Raw genomic sequence first — 27130 nt, forward strand, 5'->3', positions numbered from 1 at the left:
GGATTTCAGCTAAAGTTGGTTTCTACTTATTTTGTTTTCTTAGGAGAAAAGATGTTTGTTTTTGGAGGAGAGGAGCTGAATTGTGGTGTGTGGTGTTTTAAAAAAAACAACAACTTTTTTTGGCCCAAGCAGCTGAGCTGATTGAAGCCCAGCAGTACCCATTATGGAAATGCCTTATCTTGCGGTTCTCCAGAGTTGCGGCTAGAATATTTCTGGTTTCTTGGCAAAGCCATATAGGATTTTGAAATTTGACGGAGCAGGTGTCAGAGTTACCATGGGAAGGAGCGGTGGCATCTGTACACTTCTTCTGGTCCGAGTTTGTGTTCCTCTGGGGCGCATGCCGCTGTACGTGCCTTTTCTTTTTTCACATAATAATGATAACCATAATAATTACCTACATCTGTATGAACTTTACAGTTTGTAAAGCACATTCATGGACATGATCTCATTCAATTCTCATGGGGGTATTTCTAGACAGGCACAGGGCTATTAACTGTCTTTTTACAGAAAACTGAGGCTGGAGAGGTTACGTGACTTGGTCACACAGCCAGGAAGAGGCAGTATCAGAAGTTAAGGCAAGGGTTTCTGACTCCAGACCAGGAAAGGCAGGGACACCCAGTAAGATGTGGACATGTCCATGTCCTGGAATGCAGGCTCTCTGGGCATAGCCATTGCCAGACTTCCCTGTGACTGTTCTGAGCCCAGTAGGGCTAACCTCAGTAGAAAATGGGACAACCTTTGAGGTGCAGTTTGGGGTTTTGCGTGGGGCTTTGCCTCTAAAGCCTTCTGTGGTTGCTGTTTGGTCTTTACTATAATTGCCCTGTGAGACAGCAGGGTAGGTCGATGCTATTGGCCCCATTTTACAGATGAGAAAACTAACGTTTCAAGAGGTTGGGTGACTCACTCAACGTCATTTATTCATTATTAACATAACAACTATTTATTGGGTGCCTATTGGATATACATAGGGGACTGAAGTCACAGGTAGAGACTGGGGAAGGAGGGACTTGAAGGCAAGAAGAGGGAACATAGTAGGTACTTCTCAACTCTGCTGAGTCAGAGCCCTTGAGGACAGCCCCTGGTTGTGAGTCTCTATGTAGCTACCATAGCAATGAAAACATGGTGGGCGTAGGTCCAAGTTTCAGAAAAACTGTTATTCATGTAAATAATGCTGATGATAATTGCTACCATTTATTGCCCTCCTATTGTATAGCAAACCAGAGGCAAGGCATTTTACATGTGCTGTTCCTAATTGCCATAGTAACCCACATGGTAGTGATTATTTACCCCACTTTACAGATGAGAAAACTAAGTCTCAGAGAGGCCAAATCACTGATATCCCGGGTCACTCTGGGATTAAATTCCAGCCTGTTTGATTCCAGAGCCAGAACACTTTCCGCTGACCTATCCCGCTTCTCTGTGATAGTGGACTCTGAGAAACCTGCTGGAGCAGGGGGGTCCAGCTACTTTTGGGGAGCTCATGGATAAAGAGGGTCAGGTGTAGAGGCGGCTGTGGTGAGTGGACAGGACTTCAGCTCTGAACAGAGAATTTTTTTTTCTAAAGTGAGAAGCAGGGAGGCAGAGAAACTCCCGCATGTGCCCAACTGGGATTCACCTGGCATGCCCACTAGAAGGAGATGCTCTGCCCATCTGGGGCGTTGCTCTGTTGCAACTGGAGCCATTCCAGCACCTGAGGTGGAGGCCATGGAGCCATCCTCAGTACCCGGGCCATCTTTGCTCCAATGGAGCCTTGGCTGCAGGAGGGGAAGAGAGAGACAGAGAGGAAGGAGAGGGGGAGGGATGGAGAAGCAGATGGGCACTTCTACTGTGTGCCCTGGCTGGGATTTGAACCCGGGACTTCCACACACTGGGCTGATGCTCTGCCACTGAGCCAACCGGCCAGGGTCGAGAATCTTTTTTTTTAAGCAAGAGACAGAGACAGAGAGACAAACAGAGACAGGAAAGGAGAGAGATGAGAAGCATCAAGTTGTAGCTGCATCACTTTAGTTGTTCATTGATTGCTTCTCATACATGCCTTGACTGGGAGGACTCCAGCTGAGCCAGTGTCCCTTTGCTCAAGCCAGTGACCTTGGGCTTCAAGCCATTGCCTGATGAGAAAGCAGGGTGGGTTCCTATCCATGGCTACTGTATCTAGCTGGCCTGATGTTCTCAGGAGCCAGAGGCTATGTCCTCTTGGATACTCCTCTGGGGGGGGGGGTCCCACTACCATAGGCCTTGTGACCCTGGTTACACAAAGATGAATGACATCTTCTCTCAGAACTCCTGAAAAACCAAGCCTGTTTTCCCATCTCCTTCTCTGCCGTGTTAGTGTCCTGGGGCTGCCATAACAAATTACCACAAACTGAGTAGTTTGAAACAATAGACATTCATTTCCTCATAGTTGTGGAGCCCAGAAGCCTGAAATCAAGGTGTTGGTGCCTGACCTGTGGTGGCACAGTGGTTAAAGCGTTGACCTGGAATGCTGAGGTTGCTGGTTCAAAACCCCTGGCTTGCCTGGTCAAGGCACATATGGGAGTTGATGCTTCCTGCTCCTCCCTCCTCCTCCTCTCTCTCTCTCTCTCTCTCTCTCTCTCTCTCTCTCTCCCTCCATTCCTCCCTCCTTCTCGCTCTCTCTCCCCCTCCACCCTCTCTAAAAGGAATAAATAACTTAAAAAAAAAGGCAATGGTAGGGTGGGTTCCTTCTGGAGGCTGTGAGGGAGAATCGGCTCCATGCCACTCACCCAGCTTCTGGTGGCTCTGCAATCCTTGGCATTCCTTGGCTGGCAGAAACATCCTTCCAATCTCTGCATCTGTCATCACATCGCCTTCTCCCCTGTGTGCCTCTGTGTGTTCTCCTCTTCTGTCTGATTTCCCTCTGCCTCACTCTTAAACACCTGTCATTGGGTTTAGGGCCCACTCAGGTAGTCTACGACTTTTTTATCTTGAGATGCTTAAATTACATACATCCTCAAAGCCTCTTTTCCCAAATAATAAGATCACCTTCACAGGTATGGGGGTTAGGACATAGTCATATCCTTGGGGGGGCACTATTTAACCTACTATATCTGCCACTCTGCTTTCCTCCTGGGACCTTTGGGCTCTGCAGGCTGGGCCCTGTGTGAACACACCTGCCTCTTCTTTCCTAGCAGCCCCTTAAGCCTTATGGTCAAGTGGGTCTTGCCCCCCCCCCCCAGACTAGCAATGGGAGGCTCTCATATGAAGAGCTCATAGAGCCCTGGGGTTAGCTACTTGTAAACTGTAGAGTGATAGTTCCCACTTGGAACGTGCTGTCCTTGTCCCACATGGTGTAGGCACGAGAGAGGGTGTCCTTTAATGGCAAGGCCCCATGGGTCAGCCGGGCTATCTCCTGCCTGACTACAGCTGGCACAGGCCCCTGACTATGTAGTACCCTCTCCTGTTGCTTCACCCTGACTTCCCACCCTGCCGGGATCTGCCCTGCTCCTCTGGCCAGAGCTCCTCATCCTTCCTTGCCTGCCTTCTCTTACTCTATGCCTCTTGCTGCTTTGGTAATTTCTCTCTCTTCCCTCAACTGTGGCCATGCCATGGTTATTTACTAGTATTAACTTTTTTTTTTTTGCAGGAGCAGGTCTGTTTATTCAATTAGATGTAAGCTCCCCCAAGGTCCTTGCATGTGGTCTTTGATAAATACCTGTTGGTGCCCCACTGGCTGCTCACCTGGCTGAGGAAAGTATTTGTAGACTCCTGGTCTCGTCTAAGACCTGTTGGGACGATCACACAATGTTCTACCTGAGACCTTTGAGAGTATCTAATAGTCTAACACTGGTCTTCCAGAAGAAAAAATAAAAACCCAGGAAGTGGATGACTTGTTCCTAAATTATCAAGTGACTTTGAACAAGTCACCCACTTTCTGGGTTCTCATTTCCTCCTCTGGGAAACCAGAACAATGGACCGCCAGATACATTCTGTCAAACAAACTCAGAGCTAAATGATAAAGATTTATTCAAGGGTCTTAGAGTTTGCAAATTATGAAAACAAGTAGGCAAAAACCCAGAAGTGTCTAGAGAAAGAAAAGAGTTCTTGTAGTGCAAAGTGCATTCTTGAGCATAATCAATCCTGCACTCTTAGCCCTAGGATTGGTCCAGGGTGGTTGTCAGTCAGATATCAGGCAGTCTGGATGATAGATGTCAGGTGGTCTGGATATGTGAGTCCTTGGGAGGGTAATTAGAGGGTTTTCTGGAGGTCTGATGTCCGATGTAAAGCCAGGCATTCACAAAGGATTGGAAAGTTCAAAAAGTTTAATTTCTCAGGCGCATTAGAACAAGAGCAGAGACTTTTCCTCATGCCTCAACCTTCATAATGTCAATAATTTTAGCAGCTTGGCTGAAGCGACTCCATTTTATTTATTCCCTATCTTCATTCTCTTCTCATCTCAGAGCTTCTTTGCCAGTTGAGCATGTCTGATAATGGCAGGGCGTGGCCCAACCTGAAGGTTCTCCCTGTGCCCCAGGTAGGTCAGAGCTGCCCACTCCTTCACTTCTGCCCGCAGAACTGCTGCCTCCTCAGGTAGTATTCTTAAAAAACAAACTGCAGGGCGGACCCCACTTTTCCCTGTTAGCAGTCTAAGGGACACTTCCTGAAGGTCAGGTTCTCAGTGGTGGAGGAAGGCCATCCATCATGGAGGCTAGTTAAAGAAAAATGAAGTGAATAAACACTTGATCCAAGCTGCTGCAAAGGACTCAGGCAGTCGAACCTCCCAGCCCAGAACCCTAGCCGGAAGGTGTTTTTGTCCGGTGAAGCCACCAGCCACACCCAAAGGTTGAGGATTTGCAAAGTGAAATGACTAATTAGTCCTGAAGTGGATATTTCTATCTGCTCACAATGGCATCATGATTTATTTATGTGAGGCTGAACACTTGCAGGGACTGGGCCCCTGTTTTTTGTGGCTTCGATGTGCTGGAAAGCCAACTGTATTTTTCCAGAATGGATAATTTCTCAAATCTAGCTTGCTTTCCTTGTGGCAGCCAGGAAACCTGTAACTCTGGTCACTTAATAGCACCCTTCCTCCTGGGTCTGCAGTCATTTTAGAAGAAATGCATTCCTATCTGGGCCTCAGCTCTTTCTCTGGCAATGCCCGGGAGGAGGGGGGTGGGGGTGGATTTGGGCTCCATGGTATCTCAGTGCCTTCTAGCCCTCAGATTCTTTACTTTTAAATTCTTGCTCCTTTCCCCAGCCAGCCCTTCTGTTTTCTTAAGGTATTTGCTTCCATAGGACTTCTGCAAGGTAATCAGAGATACCTCAGCTGCTTGGAAGCCTCGCGCCTGGTTTCACTTTTCTGCCCAATTACTAAGCCTTAAAAGCCACCTATTGTCGTTTAAGCTGTTAGATTACACAGATTCACCTAATGTCTTCTGACTTGTGGCTCCCAGCCTAAAATCTCTGTAATGTAGAACAAGGTGCCAGCCCTTAAGATGAGTTAGTTAGGCAGGCATCTCCAAATTCCCTCAGGAGGAGGGACTGAGGACCTGTTTCACTTTACAGGACATTTGCAACATGACTGTGACTGTTTCCTGCACTCCAGCTGTGGAAGGAGTCGGGCCCTTTAGGGTGTGGTTGCCACCTTGTGGATGGTCTGGGGGCTGGGGTAGCAGGGACCAGATTGTTAGGGGCTGTGTCATGGTTTTGCTTTTGTGCTATTGTTCTTTTCTGTCTGTTTGACCTTATGATCACACCAAAGATACCATTTATATCCCATTTCTCCCAATTACATCCCAGTATAAACATTTTCCTCTGTCATTTCCTTGGTAAATGTATTTATTGGCCATGTGACGTTCCAGATTGAATTTTTAACATGATCATGTTTAACTTTTATAGTTGAAAAAGAAAACTAGTTAATAAAAAAAAAGCAAATAGTACATTTAATAGTTTCTTTCCCTGCCTTCCTGAACCTCTCTCAGCCCAATCCTCAGAAGTGACCATTGTTAAGTTTCTGTGTATCTTACTAGAAATTGTATATGTGTATACAATCATATTGCATATTCTATATTTTTAAAAAGTATACATAGATGCGAATGTACTATACATGTAGATGGGTTCAGAATGTTGTTCTACAATTTTATTTTTTAACCTTGTGCATTTTTCCAGATCAGTGTGTATCTGTGAATGATGTTCTTTTTCTAAATTTTTATTTATTGATTTTTTTTTAGAGAGAGAAAGGAAGGTAGAGAGAGAAACTTCAATTTGTTGTTTTACTTATTCATGATTGAGTCTTGTATGTGACCTGACTGAGGATTGAACCTGCAACCTTAGTATATCAGGACAATGCTCCAACCAACTGAGCTACCCAGTCAGGTCCTGAGATGTTCTTTTTAACAGCCGCATGGTCCACCTATTATAGATGGACCATAATGAACTTAACCAGTGCCCTTGTTGATAGACATTTAGGTTGTTACCATAATGAGCATCCTTGTACATACATTTGCTTACTTCATTTACTCACCTTCTATCTGCCAAGTATGGTTCTAGACGCTGAGGATTCTGCAGTAAATAAGACAAAGTTTTGTGCACTGCTTGTACCAGTACAATTGACAGATCGGTTCTGGAGAGTGGAATTGTTGGCAGATAGAGGTATCTATCGCACTTATTGAATGCATCTAAGCCATGTAGAATATTTTATTGAGTGTTTGATCAATCAGCGGCTGTCTGAAACTTTCTCCCCTCCCCTTCCTCTGGTCATATTATGGTCACCCTCTCCCCAGGCTGCCTATGGTTAAAGGGCCATTTACTGAGGCTTCAGGAAAGTCACTGCAGCAGTGATGGGTGGTGACAGTAATATGTATTTGCTGACATTTTTAAGGTTCCTAGGGTACTGCTTTGCTGTGTGTCCTCACAACTCTGTGGGAAAGTCAGAGTGGCTGGTTTGTACTTTACAGAAGGAACTAGGGCCCAGAGAGGTAAAGTTAGTTAACTAAGGTTGGAGAAGGGACTCCTAGCTCCCCACGAAGCTGGCTGGGGGCAAGGCAGTGATGAGGATACAGGGAGAGGGACTCAGCTTCCTGGGACTTCTTCAAGGGGTGCTCAGAGTTTCTGCCACTTAAAGCATTTTACAACCAGAAGACAAGTTCTTTTTTTCTTTCACTTACTGAAGTGAAGATAGGGTTCTAAGGACTTGCATTTTGTGAATTCATTAGAGCTGCTCTGTGAAGTGTGGTGGCCACCAGCCATGTGTGACTTAAAAAAATTAATTTTAATTTTATTTTTTAATTTATTCTTTTTTTTTTTTTTTTTTGTATCTTTCTGAAGCTGGAAACGGGGAGAGACAGTCAGACAGACTCCCGCATGCGCCCGACCGGGATCCACCCGGCACGCCCACCAGGGGCGACGCTCTGCCCACCAGGGGGCGATGCTCTGCCCCTCCGGGGCGTCGCTTTGCCGCGACCATGGCCACTCTAGCACCTGGGGCAGAGGCCAAGGAGCCATCCCCAGTGCCCGGGCCATCTTTGCTCCAATGGAGCCTTGGCTGCGGGAGGGGAAGAGAGAGACAGAGAAGAAGGAGGAGGTGGGGGTGGAGAAGCAAATGGGCGCTTCTCCTATGTGCCCTGGCCGGGAATCGAACCCGGGTCCCCCGCACGCCAGGCCGACGCTCTACCGCTGAGCCAACCGGCCAGGGCCAATTTATTCATTTTTAGAGAGAGAGAGAGAGAGAGGGAGAGAGAGAGAGAGAAAGGGGGGAGGAGTAGGATGCATCAACTCCCATGTGTGCCTTGACCAGGCAAGCCCAGGGTTTCAAACCAGCAACCTCAGCATTCCAGGTCGACACTTTATCCACTGCACCACCACAGGTCAAGCTACATGTGACTTTTTTAATTTAAATGTAAAGTAATTAAAATTAAATAAAATTGCAAATAAGTTTCTCAGCCATAGGAGCCGCATTTTAAGTGCTCAGTAGCCACATGTGGCCAGCGGCTCTGCAGTGGACAGTGTGCTTGCAGAACACTTCTGTCACACACAGCACTGACTTCGTGTCCCTAAGGCTGTAGCCTTGTTATCTCCTAAACACTTGGATGTTTGTGGGAGGAATTTTTGAGATCATCTTCACTTTCTAACTTTATAAGTAGGGAAAAGGCGGCTCACAGACGGGAGGTGACTAGCTGCATGTCACCATGCAGCTGAGGGTTCAAAGTGGCAATTATAGCCAGTTCTCTTGTGTATCCTCCACCCCAACTTGCCTCATTTAGCCTGAGGGCCCCACTGTGCGTGGTTATATCTGTTACCTTGCCCTGACCACTTGCTGAACCTAAGGACCCAGATCCGACGCCCTTTGCCACATGGCCCTGGATCTGCCTTCTTGCTGTGTCCCTAAGACCCAGAGAACACAGTGTGAACCAACCACTTCTGCATGGCAATGCTGTGCCCTGTAGGTTCCTCCAGCACTGTAGGCCAGCCCTTGAACCCTTTTCTTTTTTTTTCTTTTTTTTCTTTTTTATTATTCATTTTTTAGAGAGGAGAGGGAGAGACAGAGAGAGAGAGAGGAGAGACAGAGAGAGAGAAGGGGGGAGGAGCTGGAAGCATCAACTCCCATATGTGCCTTGACCAGGCAAGCCCAGAGTTTCGAACCGGCGACCTCAGCATTTGCAGGTCGACGCTTTATCCACTGCGCCACCACAGGTCAGGCCTGAACCCTTTTCTGATGGGGTCAGGACACGCATCCATAGATTATAAACAAGGTACGGGAAGCTGGGCTGCCGCTCCACCCCACCCCACCCGGCGTCCGCAGACTGGGACAGGTGCAGAAGAGTGAGGGGATGTGGAGCTTGGACTGGATAAAACCGGAGATGCCAGCAGACTGATCCAATGTTTTCAAAGGTGGGGGCGGGTATGCAAATTAGAGATCAAAATCTCCTGTAGGGACTTAGAGTAATTAAAGTGCAAACTGAAAATCAAGATGATTGAGGAGGCGGATGCAGCTTCTGCCTGTAGTTGTCCTTTGGGGTCAGGGAGGGAAATCACTGGTTTCAGACTGAGAGGCAATGTTGAAAGGGTCAGGAATGCCTTTCCCTTAAGCCACTTAGATTTTATTTTCCACTCAACTTCTTTCTCTCGAGAACTGTAATTAGGAAAATTGGCAGAGAACTAAGCAGTTGATAACTGTTGTTATTACTGCTACTACTCCTAGTACTGCTACTCAGTTCTTTCGCCGGTAATAGTAGTAGTGCTAGTAGTAATAACAATACTACTGCTAGTAATAGTGATAGTCTTCAACTGCTTAGTATTCTCTGCCAGTTTTCCTAACTACAGTTTCAGCTGTAACAGTCACAGAAGCAACAGTAATAGTAATGAACAGGAAGACCTGAGTTAAAATTTATATCCACAAGCAGTCTTTAGAGGTGGAAGGAACTATGCTTTCTGGTATCCGAGGGTATTCCTCTTATGTGTTTACACTCGTGGTTCTCAAATGTTAGCAGATATTGGAATCACCTGAAGGGCTTGTTAAACAGTAGATGCTGGACTCCACCTCAGGAGTTTCTCATTTAGCATCTCTAACAAGTTCCCGGGAGATGTGGATGCTACTGGTCTGGAAAGCGTGCTGTGAGAAGCACTGGTTTATACTATCAGGTGCTGGAGAGAACTCAGCTTAAGTTTCAGTGGCACAGATTTAAACTTCTGAGCCCCAACCAACAAACCCTCCTACCCATGCCCCAACCGTGCCAGCTGCCCAGGACAAGCCTCTGTACCACCTGGAAACCACTTTTGTCATTACTCACAATGGCTGTGTCTCAGATTCTCAGACCTAACCATCAGTAACTCTTGAGCTTCTTCAATGTCTGAGAGTGGGTGTGGTGGGTCACACTGATGAAGTGTAAAACACTGCCCTGCCCTCAAGAAGATTAATCTAGTTTTGGGGTGGGGAAAAGACAAACACAGGGGGAAAATTATACAAAAAGATAAGTAAGTGTACTCAACTTTGGAAGCTGACACATTCAGAGGCGAGGATCCCTGGGGATCGGCATGGTTAGGAGGGGTTGGAACTTGAACTTAAGCAGAGGTAGGATTTGAGTAGGCAGAAGGTATCTCAGGATAGGCAAACAGGGCTAGTGACAGTCTGGATGGAGGTGGGAATGAATGTATTGGGCTGTGCCTGCCGGGAAGCCAAAGTACAATTGAGCAAGTAGCATGGGGCCAGGTGATGAAATGGCCCTGGGGCCTGGCCAAAGCACTCAGGCTTGTTGGGAAGGAGAAAACAGGTCTTGGGCAGAGGAGAATGTGATGACATTAGTGTTTCAGGAAGATGGACGTGGGGGATGTGTGGGGTAAACCGGAGTGTGGGTGGAGGACTTCGGGCAAGAAAGCTGATCAGTACATGGTACTAAAGTGTGTTATTTGTCCGTGAAAGTCTAGCTCAGGAGTTTGGCAAGTTTGAAGAGAGTCTAATCATTCCATTCAGAAAACATGTATCGAAGACCTGTTGTGTGTCTAACACTGTATTAGATGCCTGAGCGTACAAGGAGGGGTGATTATGGGCTCTGCTGACAACCTCACGGTCTAGTGAGGAGGAGGAAAATATAAAGATAGAATTTCAGTAAAATGTGCAAAATGCCACAATGGTAGTGTGCACCAGAGGTGAAAACAGAGGAGGCCTCGTGTCCAGGACACAGAGAACATTGCAAAGGAAAGATCAGCAGTGATTGAATAAATCCCGGCTGACTTTCCTGTCCTCCTTTTGATAAAGAGGTCTTATGTTTGCAGACTAATAAAGGGGGCCTGCCCCTTCCTCCCATTGACTGTAAGGCCCTTGGTGACTCTGCAGCCAGTGGCCTGTGTTGTGTGAATCCCCCTTGAGTTCATCCTGATTGGATAATTACAGTGCTCTGCTGTACTGGTTGGGGGTGTCCATTCAACTGTTTATTCTTTTTCACTTGCTCGCCCTCCCTCTCTCCCTCCCTCCCTTCCTTCTTCCCCTTTTCCCTCCTATTAAAACAACACAGGAAATTATAAAAGGAAAGAGTTCACTCAACTATTCATCATCCTAGCACATTTTTGCATCTGTGTTCCGTGTTACTTTTTGGCCACATGTGTATATTTAAAACAAAACAAGAATGTAATCAAACTGCACATACCATGTGTGCATGTTCACCTAACATTACCTTATAACATGTGGAGCTCTGATTCATCATTTTAACGTTTGTGTAATCTTCCATTGCATCTGAAACAACTGATCGCCACTGCAGTTCCTTAGAGGAGGATGTTTAGTTTGTTTCCAGTTTTTCCATGTCTGTGGAGCTGTGATCTTTTCTCTTGAGGTCTCCCCATAGGCCACGTTCCCAAAGAACCCTGCATTAGGACTCAGGTCATCTGATCTTAAGTTCCAGACCTAGTTAGCTATGTTCCCTTAACTCCCTGAGCCTTGACTTCCTGGTCTATGAAATGGTGATAATATTGACTGCACAGGATGTTGAGATATGACCCAGGGCCAGTATGTGTAGAAGTGTTTCATGAAGGACATACACATTTAGGCATAAGTAAGCATTTTATGGTTTTTCTTTAATCTCTTTGAGATATAATTCATATGCCATACAATTCACCCATTTATAGTGTACAATTCAATGGCTTTTTTTTTTTTTTTTTTTACAATTCAATGGCTTTTAGTATATTCATAGCAGGTGTCATCACCGCAATCAATTTTAGAAGGTTTCATCACCCCCACAAGAAACTCCATACTCATCAAGTCACTCCTCTTTCCCCCCAATCTCTCTATCTCTAGGTAACCACTAATCTATCCATACTTTGGCTAACCAGTAATCTATTTTGGCCTGCATGGATTTGCCTGTACTGGTCATTTTATATAAATGGAATCATACAACATATGGTATTTTATGACTGGCTTCTCTCACTTAGCATAAGGTTTAAAAGGTTCGTTCACATTGTAGTGTGTGTCTCTGTACTTCGTAATTGCTAAATGATATTTCATTGTATGGATATAGCACATTTTATTTATCTATGCATCAGTCAGATTTGATGCATAATGCTAAATGCCATCTATAAAACATTTGTTGTGTGCCACAAGCTGTTTGATGTGTCAAAAGGTAGGACTCTTAGTCCCTTTTTCAGTAACAATCAAACTGCAGAAATTAGGTAACTGTTGGAGACTTCAGAGAGCCGTCCCAGTGAGTAATGAGGGATCCCAGTGCTGAGTAAGCACACGCCCTCCAGGAGGGGACCCGTGCCTTCTTCCCAGTGCCAACTTTCTCCGGGGCTCCAAGATCAGAGGAGGGGCTTCAGGAGGCAGAGAAGCCTTCCTGGATGAGGGGGGCTTCCCACTGACCCATCGAGGATGGACACCTCTGGCTGAGTGAGGATGGTGGACATCTTGGGCAGTGTGCTCAGGGGACAGGTTGTCGTGGTAGGAGAGTAGAGGGAAGATTTGGGGCCGCTGAATCGGAGGGTCCAGACTTCGGGCTGAAGGGATCTTATACCTTCGTATCATTTTGGGGGTACATGGGAAAGGGTTGGGTGGTGACGAGCGTGATGGGCCTACCACTGTCTTTTAGCTTCCCTTCATCCCTGAAGCTGGTGGAGGATTTTCTGAGTGATCTTAGCCTCCCTGCATTTTCAGTGGCTTCCTGGGGCCAGGCTACCTGTGGGCGGGAGGGAAGAACAGTCTCTCCTCTTCTCTTGGCTACCTGCGAGATTGATGTAATCTGAACTTGGCTTCCTCCTCTCCCTGCTGCCAGGCTTTCCCCTTGTAGGCGCCAAGGCTGAGCTGTCTGAAACATGAGGCAGGGTGGAGAGGAAAGAGAACTGGGCTGCCTGTCAGGAGACCTGTCTGGTCTTGGATCCGTCTTTGCCTGGGAGATTGAGGGACTTGGATAAGTCCATTCCCTTTGCTGGGCCTGTTTTTCCATCTGTAAAGGTTTTCCAGGTTGTGTTGTGTACTGGGGGTCTCAGACAACCAGCCCTGGTTGGTTCTGCCCTCTTAGGGGGAGTTTGTGGCTTCTCCTAAGAGTCCTTTAGGTGCTAGTGCTATGCATCCTTAGCTGGGGGGTGGCAGGGACTGACATACATCATGTAGACCATGATATAATATAATACAAGGAGAGGTGTTTTGGTGTCCTCTGATCACCAGTCAGCCTGGAAGCCTGTGGCTCTGATTGCAAAGGCATATTTTCTGACTCTGGCCTGTTTTTGGTTAATTGGCAAAAGCTACATGTGGCATGATTCAGGTGGGTACAGACCTCAGTGGCAGGTGCTGCTGTGGCAGCAGAGGGCTGGCCTGGGGAATCTGGGGGGACCGGTGTGGTAGGATCACTCACTGGGGGTTGGTCCTGAGCCTTCTTGGGAATGATGGGGTGCCGGAGAGGTGCTGGGCAGGCTGGCTTTGCACATGTGGCCGAGATTTACGTGCGTTTGATTTGGTTCCACTCCTGGATCTAGTCCTTGTCTTCACTTTCCCTCCTTTGTGGGCAACATAGTTTATTGTTTCTTCCCTTCCCACCCTCACCTTGGCCATCTCATCTCCTAGTGTTTGCTGTTGGCTTCAAGCTTGAGGAACTTTGGGCAGGTGGTATAAGCCCATTCCCATCTTGGCAGCGTACATGGCTGGCCTCCCAGCTTCTGGGTTGTTTTGGGCATCCCTTTCCGCATCTTCTTCAGCACCCAGATGTCTTTCCTGAACTGTACCTGGTATTCCTGGACTAGAGGCTGGGATTTAGGTCAAAGGAAGATATTGTTTCTGCTCCTGTTTCCAATTTCTATGGTGATGTATCTACTAAACCCCTGACGAAAACACCTGGTCTCACACACAGAGCCCGAGAGTGGAACAAAGCTTTTGGAATTGCTATTTGGGAAAATCTAGGTAGGGTGATTTGGGCTAAGATGAGTGGATTCCCTTCCTGTGGAGAGCTCCTGGTTTCCCCAACACCACAGGTGGGAAGATCCCATAGGGGTAGCCATTGGACTTATTCAGAAGACGTCTTTGTCAAAGAGCCTGGCTCTTTGGACTCAGTTCTCCTGCCGGGGGAATGAGGCTCTCCGCTGGTCACCTCCTTATTCCCTCAAGCACAGGAGGATAGGGTAAGAGTGTTTTGAAAGGTCATGAAAATCCTTATCTAAAAGGAGCTACAGTAGTAGAAGGAATTAATGTTTCAGAGGAAAGAAGGAGAAATTGTCACTGATTTTGACTCTGAAGCCAAGAATGTGAGGACAAAGAATAACCTGTGGCTGCTGAAAGGGAGGGAGCGGCTCTCAGAGTTAAAGTTATAGGATCCTTGGGTTGCGTCCCCGGCTGTCTCAGGAGATAGCTCTGCACATGCTCAGTGCTTTCACGTGTGTGCCCAGAGCCTGTGAGGAAATCCACTGCCAAACCCTGGAGTCCACCATGTGAGTCCCCAACAAACCATCCAGCAGATTCTATTGAGGCCTCACAGAGACACCCCTACCTCCACCCCATGCTTATGGGGCACTAATGGCTTTGAAAGTCTGTATCCCACTAAGGAGTTCACAATCCTCAACAGTCTACTGATCTAAACAAAGCGTGCCATCTGGGCAAAAGCATCAGCATGAGGCAAGTCATGGATGGTGATGATGAGGACTTTTTAAAAAACGAACCCCCTATTAAATTAATGGATCTAGGTATTGACCATGAAAGCTGCTATCACCACAGAGAGAGAGACAGCCAGACTGCATGCGCCTTCTAATGGAAGCACACAGCACCACCTATGGAGTTTTGTCACAAACTCAAACCTGAAGCTGATCAGCCTCTACATCCAACTGTCAACTTATAGGAAATACAGGGAACAAAGGAACATGTTAAACAATACTATGGGTGTGCAGTTGAAAAAATCCAGACTGTGGGAAACTCTACAGTCAAAAGACCTAGTATTTTAGCAAATGAATTGTGTGTATGTGTGTGTGTGTGTGTGTGTGTGTGTGTGTGTGTGTGTGAGAGAGGGAGACAGACAGACAGACAGAGAGAGAGAGAGAGGAGGGAGGGGAAAAAGAGAGAGAAGAGGAAGAGAAGGAAAAGGGAGCAAAACCTATAGATTAAAAGAGACCTATGCAATTTATGAACTTTATTTGGATTTTGATTTGGCAAAACAATAGGGAAACTATTACCACTGGGTATTTTTTTTAACTTTTGCTTTTTTTTTTTTTTGAAAGAGACAGAGAGATAGTCAGAGAGAGGGACAGACAGACAGGAAGGGAGAGAGATAAGAAGTATCAATTCTTTATAGTGGCATCTTAGTTGTTCATTGATTACTTTCTCATATGTGCCTTGACTAGGGGGCTACAGCAGAGGGAGTGACCCCTTGCTCAAGCCAGCGACCTTGGGATCAAGCCAGCGACCTTTGGGCTCAAGCTACCGACCATGGAGTCATGTCTATGATTCCACACTGAAGCCAGTGACCCCATGCTCAAGCTGGTGAGCCAGCGTTCAGGCTAGATGAGCCCATGCTCAAGCCAGCGACCTCAGGGTTTCTAACTTGGGTCCTCCATGTCCCAGTTCAACGTTCTATCCACTGCGCCACTGCCTGGTCAGGCACCACTGGGTATTGATGATATTAAAGAATTATTGTTATTTTTAAAAGCAAGATATGTACTGTGGTCATAGTTGTTTTTTTTTAAGAGTTCTTGTCTTTTTGACATATACATTGAAATATTTACAGATGATTTGCTTCAGAATAACCCAATGGAGGGAGGAATAGATAGGAGTGTAGATGAAACAAGATGGCTATGAATTGATCATTGCTGAAGTTAAAAATGTTGTTTTTAATAAGATTTGACAAAAACTTTTATGGAACTGCTTGATTCCAGGTTGATTCAACAACCTTATTGTGTGGACATGTCTGTCAGACTCAGTGTTAAAGGCATTATTGAAATATGTGTAAGCCAAATGAACTTCAATACATTAAAGCATAGACTAGGACTATTATTACAAGGTATTAGTAATAATAATAATAGTAATTAATATCTATGGGGATTCTACTGTGCATTAGATACTGTTCTTAGCCCTGTTTATCAGTTTATTTAATCCTCATAGCAACTCTGTAAGGTAGATACTATTATCAACCTCAGTTTTTATAATGCACTTTATTTTGGAATTATTAATATTTTATTTTATTATTATTATTTTTTTAAGTGAGAGGAGGGGAGATAGAGAGACAGACTCCCGCATGGGCCCGGGATCCACCCGGAACCCCTGTATGGGGCCAATGCTCGAATCACTCGAGCTATCCTCAGTTCCCGGGGCCAATGCTTGAACCAGTCGAGTTATCCTCAGTGCCCAGGGCCAATGCCCGAACCAGCCAAGCCACTGGCTCGAGAAAGGAAGAGAGAAAGAAGGGGGAGAGGAAGCAGAAGAGAAGCAGATGGTCGCTTTTCTTGTGTTCCCTGACTGCAGATTGAACCTGGGATGTCTGTATGCTGGGCCAACACTCTATCCACTGAGCAAACTGGTCAGGGCCTGGAATAAATTTAGATTTACAAAGAAGTTGCAAAATACAGAGAATTTTTGTGTACCCTTCACTCAGTTTCCCCAAATGTCAATAACATTATGCATATCCAAGGTACCTTTTTCAAAACTAAGGAACCAACATCAATATGTTACTATTTATTAAATTCTGCATTTCACCAGCTTTCTACTAATGTCCTTTTTCCTGTTGCAGGGTCCCATCTGGGGTACCACATTGCATTTAGTGGGCATGTTTCCTTAGTCTCCTTTGGTCTGTGGCTGTTTCTCAGTCTTTGTTTTTCATGATCTTGAGAAGCGTGAGGAGTACTAGTTGGTTGGGTATTTTGTAGAGTGTCCCCCTCAAGTTGGGTTTGTCTGATGTTTTTCTCATGAGGTTATGGATTTGGGGGAAGACTACCACAGGGGTGAAGTGCCCTTCTCATTGCCTCATAACACAGGGTACCTGATATCAACATGACATATCACTGGTGATATTAACCTTGATTACTTGCTTAAGGTGGTGTCAGCCAGTTTTCTTCACCATAAAGTACGGTCTTTCCCTTTCCATACTCTGTTAGAAGCAAGTTACCAAGACTAACCATGCTCAACGGGAGGGGAATTAAGCTCCACGCTTTGGAGGGGTCAGTATGTACATTACTGGGATGCTTCTGTAAGGAAGCTTTAATAACCTCATTTAAAGACAAAGAAACTGAGGCACAGCTGCAAACTAAGTTCCCCCAGGGATGACTTCTCCCTAGGCTACTGCAAACTGTGTCTGCTGAACTTTGAGTATCTCCCTCCCAACTCAGTCAGTTTCCTATGAAGTTTGGTTCCTGACTTGGATAGAAGAATCACTTTGGCCTAACTGGTGGTGGTACAGTGAATAGAACGTCAGCCTAGGACACTGAGGTCCCAGGTTTGAAACCCCAAGGGCACTGGCTTGAGTGCAGGCTCATCTGGCCTGAGTGCAGGCTCCCATGGTCACTGGCTTGCTGGCTTGAGCCCAAAGGTCACTGGCTTGAAGCCCAAGGTCACTGGTTTGAGCCCAAGGTCGCTGACTAGAGCCCAAGGTTGCTGGTTTGAGCAAGGGGTCATGGGCTTGGCTTGAACCCCTGGTCAAGGCACATATGAGAAGCAATCAATGAACAACTAAAGTGCCATAACTACGAGTTAATGTTTCTCATCTCTCTCCCTTACTGTTTGTCTCAAAAAAAACCCCAAAACACTTTGACCCCCAGTTCACCCTGACATTCTTCACCATCTCCCAGCATGAACCACGGAATCCCATAGGCTAGAGACAGAAGGGAACATGGAACACATTTGACTCAGTGATTTACAGGCTGTGTTCCTTAGAACCCAGGGTGCCCCAAGGCCACTGCAAGGGGAAGGGAGAGGGGGTTGAGCACGTGGCTCTCCCACCCCTAGCATTTCTGTTTTCATCTGTTTCACATGTTGGACTTTTCTAATTAAGAAGTTTTAAGACTGTGGATCTACTCCAGTTATCTCATTTAAAATGAGGGAACTAAGGCCTATAGAGGATGAGTTTTTTCAGGTTTTAGTGTTTTGAATCAAAAAAGTTTGGGAGGGATTGCTTACAAAAACTAAGTCAGGGCCTGACCTATGGTGGCGCAGTGGGATAAAGCGTCGACCTGGAACACTGGGCTCGTCGGTTCGAAACCTTGGGCTTGCCTGGTCAAGGCACATATGGGAGTTGATGCTTCCTGCTCCTCCCCCTTCTCTCTCTCTCACTCCTCTCTCTCTAAAAAATCAATAAATAAAATATTAAAAAAAAAAAAAAAACTAAGTCAGCATTTCCTGTAGACCATTGTGGGTCAAGTTTCAAGGCTCTCAATTTCTCATCACAATAGAAAAATCTACACTCGATCCACTCGCTTATTCCGGCCCTCGGAGCTGGGACAAGGGGGCAGCTGTGCACTTGAGCCCCTTGTCTGTCATCATAGCTCCCATGGTGCACATCTCCGCGGGGCTGAGGCAGTGCACCAGGGGAGCCCTCTGTACAGGGGGTCCAGGGGGTCCAGGGGCCCAGGGGCCGGCGTGATCACTTAGCATTAACTAGACAATTCTGTGTTAAAAAGACCCAGAATGCTAAGAAATGATGCTTTAGAGATTATATGATAGGTAGTGGGTTTATTGTGGGGCAAAGGCCCCCTGAACTCTTTGCCAAATAGCTGCCAACTGTGAGACTAATGACCCTCGTGCATATTATTTCATACATTTGTATGGGCTTTTGCAGTTTACAAAGTGTGTTCACTTCCATCATCACATCTGGGCCTCGCAGCAGCCTCACATAGGCAGGGATTGCCCTCACTTTACAGAAGAGGAAATAGAGGTTGAGACAGTTTATGTCTTATCCCAAGCATACCAGCTGTTTTCAGGGAGTTGGCACCAGACCTTAGGTCATCTGACTCCTGGGGTCAAACATCCCAGCAGTAGGCCCTGGCCGATTGGCTCAGCGGTAGAGCGTCGGCCTGGCATGCGGGGGACTCGGGTTTGATTCCCGGCCAGGGCACATAGGAGAAGCACCCATTTGCTTCTCCACCCCCTCCCTCCTTCCTCTCTGTCTCTCTCTTCCCCTCCCGCAGCCAAGGCTCCATTGGAACAAGGATGGCCCGGGCGCTGGGGATGGCTCCTTGGCCTCTGCCCCAGGCGCTAGAGTGGCTCTGGTCGCGGCAGAGCGACACCCCGGAGGGGCAGAGCATCGCCCCCTGGTGGGCAGAGCGTCGCCCCTGGTGGGCGTACCCGGTCGGGCGCATGCGGGAGTCTGTCTGACTGTCTTTCCCCGTTTCCAGCTTCAGAAAAGAAAAAGAAAAAAGAAAACAAAACAAAACAAAACAAAACATCCCAGCAGTAGATGAGTGACTCTAGGGCCCCAGGATGAGGACTCTGCCTGTTCAGATTTATCCTAAAAATCTCCAGTGATTGAGCTAGAAAGGAGTCTTCAGGGGCCAGCTGGAGACTTTGCTTTGGATGGAACAAATAATAAGTAATGATAGAAACTCAGGTTGAGTTCTCCCTCATGGCCAAGTTCCCAGCAAACTCTGGTGATGTTCAGGATAGATCAGACTTGACTTCTTGGCTTTTGAAATGAACAGGATCTTGACCGTCTATCTCATGGTCTCTTTCCAGACTTCTGACTCAGTTTCCTACTACTCTTGATGAGGTCATCAAGGTTAAGGGTAAGGTTCTGGAGCCAGTCCCTTTGGGTTCACATCCCAACTTTGCACCTTCCTAGCTGTGTGACTGGGGAATTACTTCCCCTCTCTGTTCTTCAGTAGCCTCATGTGTAAACAGGGGATAATAATGATACGTCCCTTATAGGGCGGTTAAGAGGACTCAGTAAGTTAATACACTTTATTTTATTCATTTATTTTTTTGCCCACAATCTTAAAAAAAATAAAATATAGTTAATATACATTATTATATTAGTTTCAGTTGTATAAGATAGTTATTCAAAATTAATATACCTAACAAAGTGATCACAATGCTAAGTCTAGTAACCATCCGTCATCATACAAGACTGTAACAATATTGTTGACTATATTCCTTATGCTCTACATTGTATTTCTGTGATTTATTTTATAATTGGAAATTTGTACCTTGTAATACACTTCACTTTTTTTTGCTCTTCTCTCACCCCTTTACCCTCTGGCAACTATCAGTTTGTTTTCTATGTCTGTGAGACTGTTTCTGTTTTGTATTATTTGTTCATTTGTTTTGTTGCTTAGATTCCACATGTAAGTGAGATCTTATGGTATTTGTCTTTCTGTCTGACTTATTTCACTTAGCATAGTACCCTCTAGGTCCATCCATGCTGTTACAAATGGCAAGATATTATCCTTTTTTTTTATGACTGAGGTAATTCCATTATACATATTCATATATACACCCCCTCTGCCCATATCTATATCTATATCTATATCTATATCTATATCTATATCTATATCTATCTATATCTATCTATATCTATATCTATCTATCTATCTATCTATCTATGTTACATCTTCTTTATCTATTCATCTATTGATGGACATTTTGGTTGCTTTCATATCTTGGCTATTGTAAATAATACTGCAATGAACATGGGGGTGCACATATATTTTCTAATTAGTGTTTTTGTTTTCTTCAAATAGATTCCTAGAAGTGGAATTGCTGGTTCATATGGTATTTCTATTTCTAATTTTTTGAGGACCCTTTATACTGTTTTTCATAGTGGTTGCACCAATTTGTAATCCCACCAACTATGCACAAGGGTTCTTTTTTATCTGCATCCTTACCAACTTACTTGTTCTTTTTGATAATAGCCATTCTGACAGGTGTGAGATGATATCTCATTATGGTTGTGATTTTCATTTCCCTGATGATTAGTGATGTTGAACACTGTTTCATGTGTCTATTGGCCATCTGTATGTCTTCTTTGGAAAGAAGATGTGCCACTTTCTCTAAGGCCCCTGAACTTGGCTCCTTCTCTGTAATAGGAGCCAGTGATATCTGTCCTCCAGGGCCTCCCAGGGATTTGGTGAGTATGAAAGAGAGATCTCACATGCAACTACTTTGTAAATCATAAAGCTCCTCCTCAAGAGTTACTTGTTATTCATAGAATGAATCATTTAATAGATATTTATTAATTTGTGTTATACTGCCTTTTCCAAGGTATGGAAACAATCTCATTGGTCCAGATTTTCAGTAAGAAGAGCCAGAACCAAAGAAAATTGGGAATGAAGTTTTGGGTACCCAGGATTCCATTAAGTAATGGCCTGGGGACTTGCCCTGTGTACTATTTTTAAAAACAGGGCGTCTCAGACTTTAATATGTATGTGAGTCACCTGAGCATCATGTGAACATGCAGGTTCTGACTCAGTAGTGCTGGGGTGGGATCTGAGATACTGCTTTTCTAACAAGTTCCTAGCATAAGTCAATGTTGTTGGTCCAAGGATCACACTCTCAGGAGCAGCGTTCTCAGGGTGCAATGTCCAGGGTTGAGGACAGAAAAGGAAGTGTAGTGCAGGCCCCAGGAGGGAAGGAGAATTCCAGGAAGGTTGTGTTGGGAGCTGTGACTGCAACCCAGTGCCCCTACTTCCTTCCCATCGCCATCTGGTGGGAAGAAGCTGTTGTCTTCCTGGGCTGTGTGTATTTGCTCCAAAGTTTGGAGGGAGAACATGTACACTGTGAGCACTTGGGGAAGGAGGAGGAAGGAAGGAGATTGCACCATCATGTATGATAACTGTCCTTTCTAGGTGGCAAGCTGCATTTCCCCATGGCTGAACAATGATCTAGAGATAGCAGAATGAGCTATGAAGTTCCTGCCTTCAGCATCCAATGAGGTCACAGGGCAGAATCCAGTGCTTAAAAAAAGAAATTTTTTTTAAAATCCAGAACTTAAAATTTTTTTTGCCAATAGTGGAGGTGGTTTGAAGAGTGTTGACTGAAGTGTTTCAAATAAGGGAAGGACTGAGGAGTAAGCAATCAGAGGGTCCCACACCTTTTTTTTACACGTCTCTGATACCTTTGTCATCTCCTCTTCCCAGCTGGCCAGCACTGGGTGCCCTCATGCTGCCTTCCAGCAGCCGAAAGACTTCCCCTGCCGGGCCCGTCTTGTTCTGCCTTCTCCCCGAGCGCCTCAGTTCTCCCCATTCCCAACACTATTTCTTCTTCTCCTCTTATATCAAAATTTTATTTTTCTCTTCAGCATAGCTGAAGTTGTCCAGTTGGTAGGAATTCAGTCTAATTCAACAAATTCAAGTTAAGGTATACATGACTGCCGATCCAACTAGCTATTAGTTATTTATATTTTATGAGCTGTGACATACATGGATTCCTCCCTAGTTCTCTCCCTCCAGCCAGAACCCAAGCCTTAAGGAAACCTGAGGCTCCATAGTGGTCCTTTTTGCTATAGAGGGTGATACCTCAAGACAAGAGTGTGGGTGTGAGAGGCTGCCATGGGACAAAATCCAGCTATACCTGATGCAGGTGTGTCTGATCAGAGAGAGAGGCTCCTTTCGCCTCCACAGCAGGCCTCCGTAAAAGCAAGAGGCTGTGATGTAGGGAGGTTTACTGTAGTTGTGTAGTTTTCACAATAAATCCTATAATACAAACATAGATAGAGGCTGGTATGTGTGTGTGTGTTTGTGTATGTGTATGTGTAATCATCAGACTAATGTTTTGTGTTTCTCCCCTTTCAACCAAAGCATCTTTGCTTTTATATATTTGGTACATTAAACTTCTACGTGAGATTTATTTGAAACAAGCATTCCCCCCCCCCTTTTTTTTAAAGCAAGAGACAGAGAGAGAGAGAGAGAGAGAGACAGGAAGTAAGAGAGATGAGAAACATCAACTCACAGTTGCGGCACTTTAGTTGTTCATTGGTTGCTTCTCATATATGCCTTCACCAGGGGGCTCCAGCCAAGCCAGTGACCCCTTTCTCAAGCCAGCAACCTTGGGCTTCAAGCCAGCAGCCTTTGGGCACAAGCCGGTGACCTTGTGCTCAAGCCAGATAAGTCCATGCTCAAGCCCAAAGAGTCCACACTCAAGCCAGCAACCTCAGGACTTCAAACCTGGGACCTCAGCATCCCAGGTTGATGCTCTATCCACTGTACCACTACTGGTCAGGTGAAACAAGCATTCTTAAATTAGATAAGGCTTTAAACGGGTTGCCTCTGACAAGCAGAACTGGGACTGGAGGCTATTGATTCTGCAAAAAAGACTTCTGTTTAATTTCATTTTTATTTAGCCCATGTGTGTATCTTTTACTGCGCTAAAAATGTAAAACTACTCTGACCAAGTTGTGGTGCAGTTGATAGAACATTGAATTTGTACACAGAGGACCCAGGTTTGAAACCCCGATGTCACCAGCTTGAGCGTGGGCTCATCTGGCTTTAGCGTGGGCTCACTGGCTTGAGTGTGAAATCGTAGATATGACCCCATGGTTCCTGGCTTGAGCCCAAAAGTTGCTAGCTTGAAGCCCAAGGTGCTGGCTTGAGCAAGGGGTCACTCCCTCTGCTTTAGCTCCCTGGTCAAGGCACATATGAGAAAGTAGTTGATGAACAACTAAGGAACCACAACAAAGAATTGATGCTTCTCATCTCTCTCCCTTCCTGTCTGTCCCTATCTGTCTCTCTCTCTCTATGTCACATAAAAGAAATGTAAAAAATAAATAATAATGACAGGAGAGAAAACTATGCTACTAGAAAAAGTTTGGAAATCCTCGCCAAATCCAAGACACAGAGAGAAGGCAGGTGTTGAATGACCTGAAGTCTCTGGGCCTCCGGCTGCTCTGCTGTAAACTGCTTTGTGACCTTGGGAAAGCTACTTTGAGTGTTTCTTCAACTGTGGAAAGTGTCCTTCCTTTCCTCTGCAGTTTGACCCTGTAATTCAGGGGTCCCCAAACTTTTTACACAGGGGGCCAGTACACTGTCCCTCAGACCGTTGGAGGGCTGCCACATACAGTGCTCCTCTCACTGACCACCCATGAAAGAGGTACCCCTTTCGGAAGTGCGGCAGGGGGCCAGATAAACGGCCTCAGGGGGCCGCATGCGGGGCCGCAGTTTGGGGATGCCTGCTGTAATTCCATGAAAAGCAGCCGTTGGCAGCTGTGGGGGCTGGACTGTCCCTCCCACTTCCTGCATGCCTGGAAAGGCTTGGGTCTGACACCTTGCCTGACCCCCCAGCCCCAGCATACTCAGATACTTCCTGCGCTGGAGAGGAAGAGGCTTTTGAGCAAATGATTTTGTGTCTTACTCACCATTGGGACCCATGGAAAAATTCCTCCTGGAACAGAGAAAGGGTACATGCAGCGCTCCTGAGCCGAGTTGAGTCTGTGTAAAGTGTTTACTGTGAGCTGTGTGAGCTTAGGTGTTCTGGGGGAAAGAGAAGTTCCACAAAACAGCCCTGCCCTCAAAGAGCACGGGAGAGAAGGCAGGTGGAATGTCTAGTTTAGAAAAGAGACTTGCGAGGGTGCCCTCTTCAATACTTGGTGGTTCTTTTCTGAATGAGAAACTGCCTGTTGTTCATCTCTGTTCCCAGTGCCTATACTCAGGAGTCGTTTATCGAGCTCATGCTTGCTGAGTACTTAGAGATGCCAAAAGCTCAACAGTGAGTAAGACAGGGCTGACCCTGCCTTTTGGCCCTTTGCAGCCTGGGGTGGGGCACTCAGGCAAGTAGACAGAATAGTTTAGGGCAGTAAGGCCTGTGTTGGGTTGTGCACAGAGAGCGCACCTGTTGTTATGGTCATGGCAATCCCAGCTGCTCCTGGCTGGGCTACCTGGCAGTCCCCCTGCGTCTGCTCTGGGGATGGGCTCACCCAGAGAGATTCAGTGACCTCGGCAGAGATCTCTGCTTATCTGGGGACCCTTCTCTGTGTATATATGAGTCTTGCCAGCCAGACTCAGCCTCTGTCTGAAGACCCTGCAGAGCCCCTGAAATGGAGGAAATGGTGGAAATGGTGTGGTGGCAGGAGGCCCAAGGAGACAGTCTGTCCCCTGCCTGTCCTGGGCACCCTGATGTGTTGAGACACCTCCTGGCTTCTCACTCTGCTTGGAAGGAAAGCTGGGAACTAACAGCTCTCAAGATAAGACAGGAATGTGTGGGGCCAGTGACCGCTCTGTGGGCCTCTTCTCCAAGTGTGGAGCTGATTCTCTGGGTCACTGAGGGGTAGGAAAGGGCAGCCTACAGCCGTGGGTGGAAACATCTGCTCTGAACCATGATGTTCAGTGTCCAATCCTTAGCACCAAGAATAATACCAGGCTGTGTGCTAAATGTTCTCCCATTTCTCCAAGTAAAATTTCTCCGTATCCTGTGAGTTGAGTGTATTATTTTCACTCCACAGGTGAGGAAACTGAAGCCCAGAGAGCTAAAACTGCAATCATATTTATCAGTATTTATTATGTGCCAGATGCTGTCCTGGGCCCTTACATGTGTTCATGCATTTAATCCTCATCGCAGTCTCTATTCTCTATGGTTGACATCCCCAACTTACTGATGAAGAAACAGAGGCACAGAAAAGTTAAGGAACTCACCCAAGGTCCTGGAGCCAGCTAGTAACAGAAGCAGGCTGGGGTTATCCTGGGGTCCTTGCTGAGATCTGAGCTCCCTGTCCCCCCAGTGTGCTGTTGATTGACCTCCACCCCTATGATTCCACTGTGAACCATGTGGGTGAGGACAAGGCCAACCGAGGCAGCCAGTGAGGGAGGCCTGGTGGGTGGGCTTCTAGAGGAAAGAGGCCATGTAGAAGCTAGGGTCCATTCCAGATTATAGTTTGCATACACCAAGGAAAAATAAGTCATGTTGGATGTGACACATACCTTTCCTGGGTCCCGACAATTAGGCTGGAAGGAAACATGTTAGGCAGTGCCAGATCCTGTAATGACTTAGAGCAGAGTTAGAGGAACCAGGAAGGAGTGGCAGCCCTGAGGGTGCCTGGGAGCTGCTAATTGGGGCTGGTGATGACAGAGTAGGTGGCACAGCTGCAACTCTGAGCCGCTTGCCCAACGAGGCACTGGCTTCTGCTGGGGAGACTGGGCCTGGGTGGGAGGAGACTTGGGAGGGAAATCTGCTTCTAAGAGGACTTGGACCTATTCCCTTCACCTCCGCCCCAGCCTCCAGGCTTGTGGGCACAGGGCGGCTGGGTGTGGATCTGGAGTCAAGTCCCTCTCAGGGTGGGGATGAGGGAATGGACCACCTGTGAGCACGGGGCCGAAGGGGGGAGGCTGGCACCATTTTATTTCTACAGGAAATGCTGTCTGCCCTGCAATCAGTCAACCCAGCCATTGGGATGGACTGTATGTAAATGGTGTTTGGGTGGTCCTGCCTTGGACAGCCCCTTTAACCATTTGGGGCCTCTTCTAGCTGTCTGTGAAGTAGACAAGTTCTGTCTTGGCAGGTGTGCTCTGCAGCTCACTCTCTTTCTTTGTGCTGCAGTGACAGCAGCACAGAGCCACTTATAGTTAGTTTCCCCTGTTCATGTGTGTTGAGAATTTGAGGCAACATACGATAAGAGGTACAAAAAATTTGCAAATAAAGGTAGAGGATCAAAAGCCACAAACTCTCCAAAAGGTTATGATTTCTCATAGCCTTACCTGTGGTAAGGCCTGGGTATCTGCATTTCAAACAGGCTTCCCTGATGGTTCTGTTACACCCCAAGTTCCAGAGCCACTAGTGAGAAGGAAGGAGGAAGGAAATACACCTAAGCGCTAGGTCATCCTCGTTGTCATTGACTACCAAGGACAAAAAGGAAATAAGACAGATTATGCCATTTTCATTATCTGAAACAAGGAAGGATATCAGTTGTTCAGGGTAGACAGACATCACCATGGTACTGATTTCTGAAAAAAAAAAAAAAAAAGCCATGACCTGTGTCCTGTTACAAAGGACCCTTAACAACATAACAGATATTTTCGGGGCAGGGGAGATACTTTACATCTCTTAAGAGGGCTGTTGTGCTGGTCACCCCACAGCTGTGGTCCACCCTGGGGATACTGGGCCCACTCTGCAGCAGGGCCTGCTCACCCTCAGACACTGTTCCTTCCTGCAATCAGCCAGTAGAAGGGACATTGTCAGGAGGAAAAGTGAGGTGACTTTGAGGAAGGGATCAAGTATAGGGGATGAGGGATGGTGGTAGTTTCCCTGGGGCCCGTGAAGTAAGTTTGAAGGTATAACTTGGACTGAACACCTAGGTGGCCACAATGTCAC

The 27130-nt window shown here is 46.3% G+C and overlaps 1 protein-coding gene across 4 annotated transcripts in view; it reads left to right on the top strand.

Annotated features, from left to right (window-relative positions):
- Positions 1 to 27130, top strand: part of DAPK2 (death associated protein kinase 2) — a 132408-nt gene that overhangs the window by 37915 nt on the left and 67363 nt on the right. The gene's annotated exons all lie outside the window — the stretch shown is intronic.

This window comes from Saccopteryx leptura, chromosome 6 (genome assembly GCF_036850995.1).
Source record: "Saccopteryx leptura isolate mSacLep1 chromosome 6, mSacLep1_pri_phased_curated, whole genome shotgun sequence".
Classification (NCBI taxonomy): Eukaryota; Metazoa; Chordata; class Mammalia; order Chiroptera; family Emballonuridae; genus Saccopteryx; species Saccopteryx leptura.